This window comes from Chrysochloris asiatica, unplaced genomic scaffold (genome assembly GCF_000296735.1).
Source record: "Chrysochloris asiatica unplaced genomic scaffold, ChrAsi1.0 scaffold00023, whole genome shotgun sequence".
Classification (NCBI taxonomy): Eukaryota; Metazoa; Chordata; class Mammalia; order Afrosoricida; family Chrysochloridae; genus Chrysochloris; species Chrysochloris asiatica.
The window spans coordinates 13,673,915-13,682,942 of NW_006408541.1; positions in this window are offsets into that span (position 1 = coordinate 13,673,915).

Here is a 9,028-nt window from a genome sequence, read left to right on the forward strand (position 1 = left end):
ACACCCTCGGAAACCCTGTACAGGGTCGCTATGGGTCGGACCCGACTCGATGGCACTTCACAACAACAACATAGAACTGCCCCATGGGGTTTTCTAAACTATAATCTTTACAAAAGCAGATCACCGTTTTTTTCCACTGAGTGACTGGTGGCTTTCAGTTATTAACTGATCTTTCAATTAATAGCCAAGTGCTTAATCATTGCAGCACCAAGACTCCCTCACCACAAAACAAGAAAATTCTACACTGATATTCTTAACCATGCCACCATCCTAACATAAGATCTTACTTAATAGAAAAGATCTACCATGAGAATTATTTCAAAAGGAAACTCCCCCATGTCCTAGGGCATCTGAAATATGAATCCATTTCCCCAAGTGTTTATTCTACCCAACTTTTTTCAAGTTTAGCAATAGATGGCTCCCCCTGCTGGACAAAATACAACTTGCAAGGGTTCAGGGCTGAGTGTGTGGGGCTGCTGCCCCCTGGTGGATAAAGTCTCGAGGAGACCAGAGGAGTTAATGGATTTCTTTCTTCTGCCAGGGACAGCCCAAAGCAGGCTTCATAGCTCTCAGGAATCTGTCCCCTACCAAAGACGCCTGTGATAACTGAAAAGTGTCTGCTCAGCATACTTGTCTTTCCCTCTCTCTGCTTTCTTAGGTAAACTCTTGCCTTCATTCTACGTAGTCTTGGAGTGGCTGGTGCCTGGTGTTGAACCCCATCTGCCACAGTAGTGGACAGATGATCAAAGTTATCCAATCAGGATTCCCCAAAGCACCTCCTCTAAGAATGATACACTGAGTCTAAGAGAGAAGGCAGCCTCCCCTGAAGTTGCTTCCTGGGAGGCATGGGGCATTGGTGACCATTGCCTACCACAAGGAGAGAGCCAGCTTGAGAAGGAAGTCAATATATGGAGAGAGGGAACGAGAGTGTGAGAACAAATCCAGACAAAATTATGTGAGCTCTTGAGTCCAGTCCTGGATTTCATTTGTGCCAAACCAAGAATCTTCCTTCTCACTTGAGCAAGTTTGAGCTGAATTTCCATCACTTGCAATCAGAAGACTCCTAAGTACCATAGCTCTCCTATTCATCCCCATTGCCACTCTTAGTTTCGGCCTCACTCTTTCCAATGATAGTTATTGAGTTCCTACCATAAGTCAGACACTGTTCTCATCACTATCTTGCAACATAGTTGGCTCTAATGCCTACAACCCACTCTTTATTATTATTATTATTATGAATTATATGATAGTTTACATGGGAGAACATTAGTTTTACATTCATCCTATCATATATCATTACATTGCCATGTTACAATCCCCTCCATGCATCACTCAACCAACCAAATGGTACACCCTTTAAGCCTGCCCCCTAGTTGTCAGCACACAGCCCCTCTCTCTCTCTCTCTGGGTCTACAGTTCCCAGCGGCTCCATCTCTCCACGTCATCGTCTCTGCCTCCATCTCTGGCGTTACTGTTTCTCTGAACCCACTCTTTTACAAGATAGCTGAGTTTAACTGGGTTGTCATCCTGGCCCAAACCACCTTCATATCTTGCCTGGACCATAGCAGTAGTCTCCTCACTGGTCTCCCTGAGTGTCCCCTTGCCTCTCTGAAATCCATTCTCCATAGAGTCTCCAGAGGAATCCTATTGCTAAACCAAAGTTAGAGCAAGTCACTCCTCTACTCAAAACCCTCCCACAACTCCCATCTCCTGCAGAGAACATGCCAGAGTTCAACAGCCCTTAAGATCTGGTTGACCCCCATTATCTTTTTGGCCTTACTTGCTCTGTTCTCACTCTCCCTATACTCCAGCTACACTAGTCTCACTGGTCCTTGAACACACCAGCTATGCCCTACACCTCAGGACCTTTGCATTTGCTCTTCTCTCATCCAGACATGTCCTTCCCCAGATAGGCTCCTCCAGATCTTAGTTCAAATGTCACCTTCTCAGGAGGATGTTCCTTGTACTCTCACTTCCTCCCCTGTTTTACTTTTCTCCAGAGGACCGACCACATCACAGCTGGCACGCCATGTATCTGTTTGTTGTCTATCTCCTGGACTGTCCAGTCCATGAAGCAGATTAATGGGGACAGGAGGTGTTTGAAGTTCTTGTTGGTGCTGGTGTTCCAAGGTCCAACACAGTGCTTGTCACATAATGTGTTGTTGTTAAGTGCCATGGAGTCAGTTCTGACTCATAGTGACCCTGTGTCGGGTTTCCAAAGAGCTGCTGGTGGGTTTGAACCACCAATCTTGTGGTTAGCAGTCCAGTGCTTTTATCCTATAGAGCCACAGGACATAGGCACTCAATAAACATTGAATCAATGAATGAATGAATACATGGAAACCAATTAATGAAGTCACAACTAGTCTATCAGCTTGTCGTCCTGTGGTGGCTTATATGTTGCTGTGATGCTAGAAGTGATGCCACCAGTATTTTAAATACCAGCAAGAACACCCATGTAGTGCTCGCTTCGACAGCACATATGTTAAAAATTGAAACAATACAGAGAAGATTAGCATGGTCCCTGCACAAGGATAACACACAAATTCGTGAAGCGTTCCGTATTTTTAGGCAAGAAGCGACTGACTTACAAGCTTTCAAGAGGGAACCTAGATCCAGAGGGCGTGGAGGAAGGTAGAATCTCCACTGAGTAGTATCCAGTCTGTCTAGGCGGGGCTGATGAAAGGAGATGTGGCTAGGTCTCTTGTGATACAATAGTAATTGTTATCAAGACTGGTTGTGAGGGTTAGAAATGTAAAAGTAGACGTTTTGTAGTGAGGAAGGGAGTGATTAAAAAAAACAACACCCATGTAGACAGATTTCCACCAAGTTTCCAGACTAAGACAGACTAGGAAGAAGGAGAGCCAGACCACTTAGGAAGGGTTGCTATTATGTTGTTAAGTGCTATTGAGTCCGTTCCAATTCATGGCAACCCTGTATACCGTTTCCAAGGAGGAGCTGGTGTTTTGAACAGCCAATCTTGTGTTCCAGTGCTTATTCTACAGGACTAAAAGGTTAGCCATTGAAAAAAATTCACGAATAGCAGTGAAACATTGTCTGATATAGTGTCGTAAGATGAACCCTCAGGTTGGAAGGCATTTAGAGTATGACTGGGGAAGAATTGCCTCCACAAAGTAGAGTTGATCTTAATAATATGGATAGAGCAAAGCTTTCCAAACCTTCATTTGCTGATGGGACAAAACTCAAAATAAGAAGAAACAGTTGCAACCACACATTTAAAGACAGAATGTGGAATACACGAAGTATGACTCTAGAAAAAATGAAGTCATCAAAAATGAAATGGAGCCTTTGGCCTTGGTGCGTTTCTCAAAGCAAGATGGGCCGAAAATTCAGCCAGGGTTCCCACTCTTGCTGTATGTGCTCAAACCCACATGGTCTCATCCGAAAATATGACCTCAGCATGTGCCGCCAATGCTTCCTTCTGTCAGTATGCAAAGGCTCTAGGCTTCATCAAGTTGGACTAAGTGATCATCATTGAGTGGATTACCCAAGACACATGTACTCAATAAAAACACTGCCAATGGAGGCAGAGACAATGACGTGGAGAGATGGAGCAACTGGGGACTTTAGACACAGAGAGGGAGAGGGGCTGTGTGCTGACGAGCAGGGGACAGGCTTGCAGGGTATATATACCCTTTGGTTGGTTGATGATGCATGGAGGGGATTGTAACCATGGCAATGAAATTATATACGATAGGATGAATGTAAAACAAATGTTCTCCCATGTAAACTATCACATAATTCACAATAAAACATTAAAAAAGAAAACAATGCCAACACTTTGTACATAAAATAAAATTTTCAGTTATGGCTGTTTAAAAAATGAAATGGAACACACAAAAATTGATATCCTAGGCATCACTGAAACAGACTAACATTGGCCATTTTGAGTCGGACAATCATACAGTTTACTATACAGGGAACAACAAATTGGCATTGCATTCATTGTCAAAAGCAGCATTTCAAGATCTATCTTGAAGTACATTGCTGTCTGTAACAGGACAATATCTATATGCCTACAAGGAAGACCAAGGAGCTCTGGTAGCATAGTGATTACAAATCGGGCTGCGAACCGCAAGGTCAGCAGTTCAAAACTACCAGCTCTTCTGCAGGAGAAAGATGAGGCTTTCTGCTCCCGTAAAGATTTACAACCTCGGAAACCCTGTATAGGGTCACTATGAGTCGGAACTGACTCCACAACACATAACCAACCAACCAACAAGGAAGACCAGTTAATACCACTATTAGTAAAACTTACCCACCAATCACTAAAGCCAAATACATTGAAATTGAAGAATTCTACCAGTTTCTTCAGTCTGAAATTAATCAAACATTTAATGCATTGATCATTGGAAAGAAAGAAAAAGGATCTGCAGTTGAAAAATAAGACCTTGGTGATAGAAACAATGCTGGAGAACACATGACAGAATTTTGTAAGACAAATGACTTCTTCATTGCAAATACCATATTTCAATGACATAAACGGTGACTATACACATGGACCTCACCAGGTAGAACACACAGGAATCAAATAGACTACATCTGTGCGAAGAGACCATGGAGAATCTTAATATCATTAACCAAAACAAGTCCAGGGACCAAATGTGGAATAGCCCATCAATTGCTCATATGCAAGGTCCGGTTGAAGCTGAAGAAAATTAAAACAAGTCCATGTGAGCCAAAATATGACCTTGAGTATATTCCACCTGAATTTAGAGATCAGCTAAAGAACAGATTTGATCCAATAGACACTAATGATCAAAGACCAGAAGAGTTGTGGAATGATCATCAAGAATATCATAAATGAAGAAAACGAAAGCTTATTAAAAAGAAATAAAAAACAAAAGAGTTGCCAGAAGAGTCTGTGAAACTTGCTTTTGAATGTTGAGATACTAAAGCAACTGAGAGAAATGATGAAGTGAAAAAGCTGAAGAGAAAATTTCTAAGGGCAGCTCAAGAAGACAAAGTCAAGTGTGCTATAACAAAATGTGAGAAGACCGGGAACTGGAAAACCAAAAGGGAAGAACATGCTCAGCATTTCTGAAACTGAAAGAACTGAAGTAAAAAATCCAAGCCTCAGGTTGCACTACTGAAGGATTCTATGGGAAAACAGAGTCCTGGTGTGGCACTGTAGGATAAAGGAATGGCCTGCAAACCACAAGATCAGTGGTTCAAACCCACCAGTTGCTCCTTGGAAATCATATACCGGGTCCCCGTGAGTCAGAACCAACTTGAAAGCACTTAATAACCATAACCTCAAGGTCAGTTCCTCGGAAACCCTACACGGGTTGCTATGAGTTGGAACCAACTTTACGGCACTTAACAACAAGATGGGCAAAATAGGGGGACACAGAGACTCTGTAGGATAAGCACTGAACTGCAAAGCACAAGGTCAGTGGTTCTAGCCCAGTAGCTGTCCTGTGGGAAAAAGATGAGGCTTTCTGTTCCCACAAAGCTTTACAGCCTCAGAAACTCTATACAAGGTTGCTACGAGATGGAACAAACTCAAAAGACAGTGGAAGAAATACAGTTACTGTACCAAAAGGAATTGGTCAATGCTCAACCATTTCAAGAAGTAGCATATGATCAAGAGCCAGTGGTACTAAAGGAAGAAGTGCAAACTTCACTGAATGCAAAGCTCCGGGAATTGACAGAACATCAACTGAAATGTTTCATCAAAGTGATACAGTACTAGAGGTGTTCACTCCAGTATGCCAAGAAATTTGGAAGAGAGTTACGTGACCAACTTATTAGAAGACATTCATATTTGTGCCCATTTCAAAGAAAAGTGACCCAATGGAATGTGGAAATCACCTAAAGATAATAATTAATATCACATGCAAGTAAGATTTTGTTAACAATCATTTTTAAATGGTTGCAGCAGCACATCAATAGGGAGCTGCCAAAAATTCAAGCCAAATTCAGAAGAGGACATGGAATAAGGGATATGACTGCTGACGTCAGATGGATCTTGGCCCAAAGCAGAGAATGACAGGAAGATGTTTACTTTTGCTTTATTGACTTTGCAAAGGCATTTGACTGTGTAGATTATAACAAACTAAGGCTAACATTTTAAAGAATGGAAATTCCAGAACACTTAATTGTGCTCATGAGGATCTTGTACATAAACCTAGAGGCAGTTGTTAGAACAGAACAAGGAGACACTGAAAGGTTTTTAAACAGGAAATATGTGTATGCTTCCACCATACTTATTCAATCTGCATGCTGAGCAAATAATCCAAGAAGCCAGATTGCATGAAGAATGTGGCATCATTAGCAACCTATGGTATGCAGAAGACACAACGTTGCTTGCTGGAGGTGAAGATGACTTAAAATACTGATGAAGATCAAAGACTACAACCTTCAGTATGGATTGCACATCAAAGTAAGGAAAATGAAAGTCCTCAAAATTGGGCCAATAAATAACAGCACAATAAATGGAGAAAAGATTGAAGTTGTCAATGACTTTATTGTGCATGGATCCATAGTCAATGGTCATGAGAGCAGTGGTCAAGAAATCCAGTGGCATATTGCATGAGGTAAACCTGTTAAAGCATTAAAGAGCAAAGAGGTGACCTTGTGTGCCTGACCCAAGTCATGATATTTATAATCACCTCATATGTCTGTGAAAGTTGGATAACAAATAAGGAAAACCACAGGAGAACTGATGTGTTTGCATTATGGTGCTGGCAAAGGATACTGAAAGTATCATGGATTACCAGATGAATAAACAAATCTATCTTGGAAGAAATACAGTCAGAATGCTCTTAGAAATGAGACTTGTCTCCCTTTGAAAATGTTGTCAGGAAAGACTAAGCCATAGAGAAAGAAATCAAGGTTGGTAAAGTAGAGGCTCAGTGAAAAAGAGGAAGAGCCTCAATGAGATGGATTGAGCAACAATGGGCTCAAATAGATCCATTGTGAGGATGTTGCAGGATTGGGCGGGATTTTGTTCTATTGTGCAGAGGGTCACCATGAGTCAGGGCCAACTTGACTGCATCTATCAACAACAACTAATGAGGACTAGTATCCAATCTGTCTGGGCAGGACTGATAAAAGGAGATATGGATAGGTCTCTTGTGATACAATGGTGAATAATTGTTATCAAGACGGATTGTGAGGGTTGGAAATGTAAAAGTAAACGTTTTGTAGCAAAAGGAGTGGAGTGATTGACTTTGCAGTCCCAGAGCGGAGGTCCCTGGGACCATCAAGGGAGAAGAGCGGAGTGCGGGACCCTATCCAAGGAAGCAGTGATGCCAGAGATGACATGGAGAGATGGAGTGGCTGGGGGCTCTAGACCCAGAGAGGGAGAGGGGTTGTGTGCTGATGACTGGGGGGCAGGCTTGCAGGGTGTTTGATGATGCATGGAGGGGATTGTAGCCATGGCAATGAAATGGTATACGGTAGGATGAATGTAAAGCTAATGTTCTCCCATGTAAACTATCACATAATTCACAATAAAACATTTTTAAAAAATTAATGAGGACTTCAAAATCCGTGTTGATGAGTTTACAAATACATGGTAAGAAACGGGGAACTCTTGAAGTAATTGAAGTCAGAAAGAGACATGATGAAGGGAATTTAATCCAAGGAAGAATGGTCACAGATTCTAGTTTGACTTTGGGGTCAATTGCTTTGACTTACCCTACTGTCTTCTGCTCCTTGGGTATACTCTGCTTTTTCCACTCTTTCCCATAGCTGTCCATGGTTATCAGAGCTGGGACTGTGGAGTAAGGAAAAAGCAGAATCAAGGAGCACAGCATCAAGACTGTAGCACTACAAAGGAGGTACTTGGGTACCGCTGGCACTCAAGTTATTTTTTTGAGAGCCCCCAGGAGACTACAGAATCTTAGAATAGGGTAGGTAGTCAGTCTCCCTTAATGCCCTTTGTATAGTACCTGAAGCAGAATCATATTTATTTCCAAGACCCCAGAGCCTAGCATAGGACCTGTGTGTAGTGGGTTTTATTAAAAGTTCTTTGAATGAACGAGTGATTTTTTTGGTGAATGAATGACTGGGTGAGTAAAAATGAATAGATAAAAACATCAAGAATTGGATGTATGGATGAAACGATGGAAGAAATAAAGGAAGGGTGGAAGACAGATGAGCAGATGAATGGGATAGATCAATGAAACGATGACTGGAAATCAGATGGATAGAAAGAAGACAGGTAGAAGGATAAACAGATGAAAGAAACAGTGCATGGATAAAATAGTGGATGGATGGCTAAATGATGAATGTGTGAGTGGATGGGTGGATAGACTGATGAATGAATGGATGGAAGGATAGAAGAAAAGAGGTACAGAAGACAGTTGGATGGATAAACCAATTAATACAAGTATTTTGCTGGGCCAACTTTCAGGTCTTTCTTCCTAGAGCAAGCAGATAAGGAGAACAGAGAGGAGGAGATCTGACCACCACAATTTACAAGAGGTTTGGTGGGGAGAACAGCCAAAGAAGTCCCTATCCCTCCCAATTCCCCGAGAAATAGAGCTGGATGAAAAACCAGTGCTGAACTAAGAGGAAGGCACATGGGGACATCCCAGGTAACCTCCCCTGCTGCTGCCATAGGGATTGGGCCTATGTCCACACACTGTCCACACAGCCTTCTGGCCCTCTTCTCTTCCAAGAGCCTCAGTGCTTCTTTTGGTGCAGCCTAAAGCAGTGAGAAGAGTCCTGGTGTGGCGCCCTATGATCAGCACTGGACTGCTAACCACAAGGTCTGCAGTTCAAACCCATCAGCCACTTCTCAGAAATTCTATACAAGATTGCTATGAGTCAGAACCAACTTGACGGCACTTAACAGCAACAAAAGAGCAGTTAAAAGAGAACAAAATCTCAGGTCCCAGTTCCAGCACGGAACTAGGTCGCGCTAATGGAGGGGGCGGCGGCTGAACGATGTGCGAGAACTGCGCAGACCTGGTGGAGATGTTAAATGAAACCCAGACCACAGAGCAGCGGGGTGAGAGGTGTCTGGAGACCAGGTCGACAGGGGGGACACTGCCTA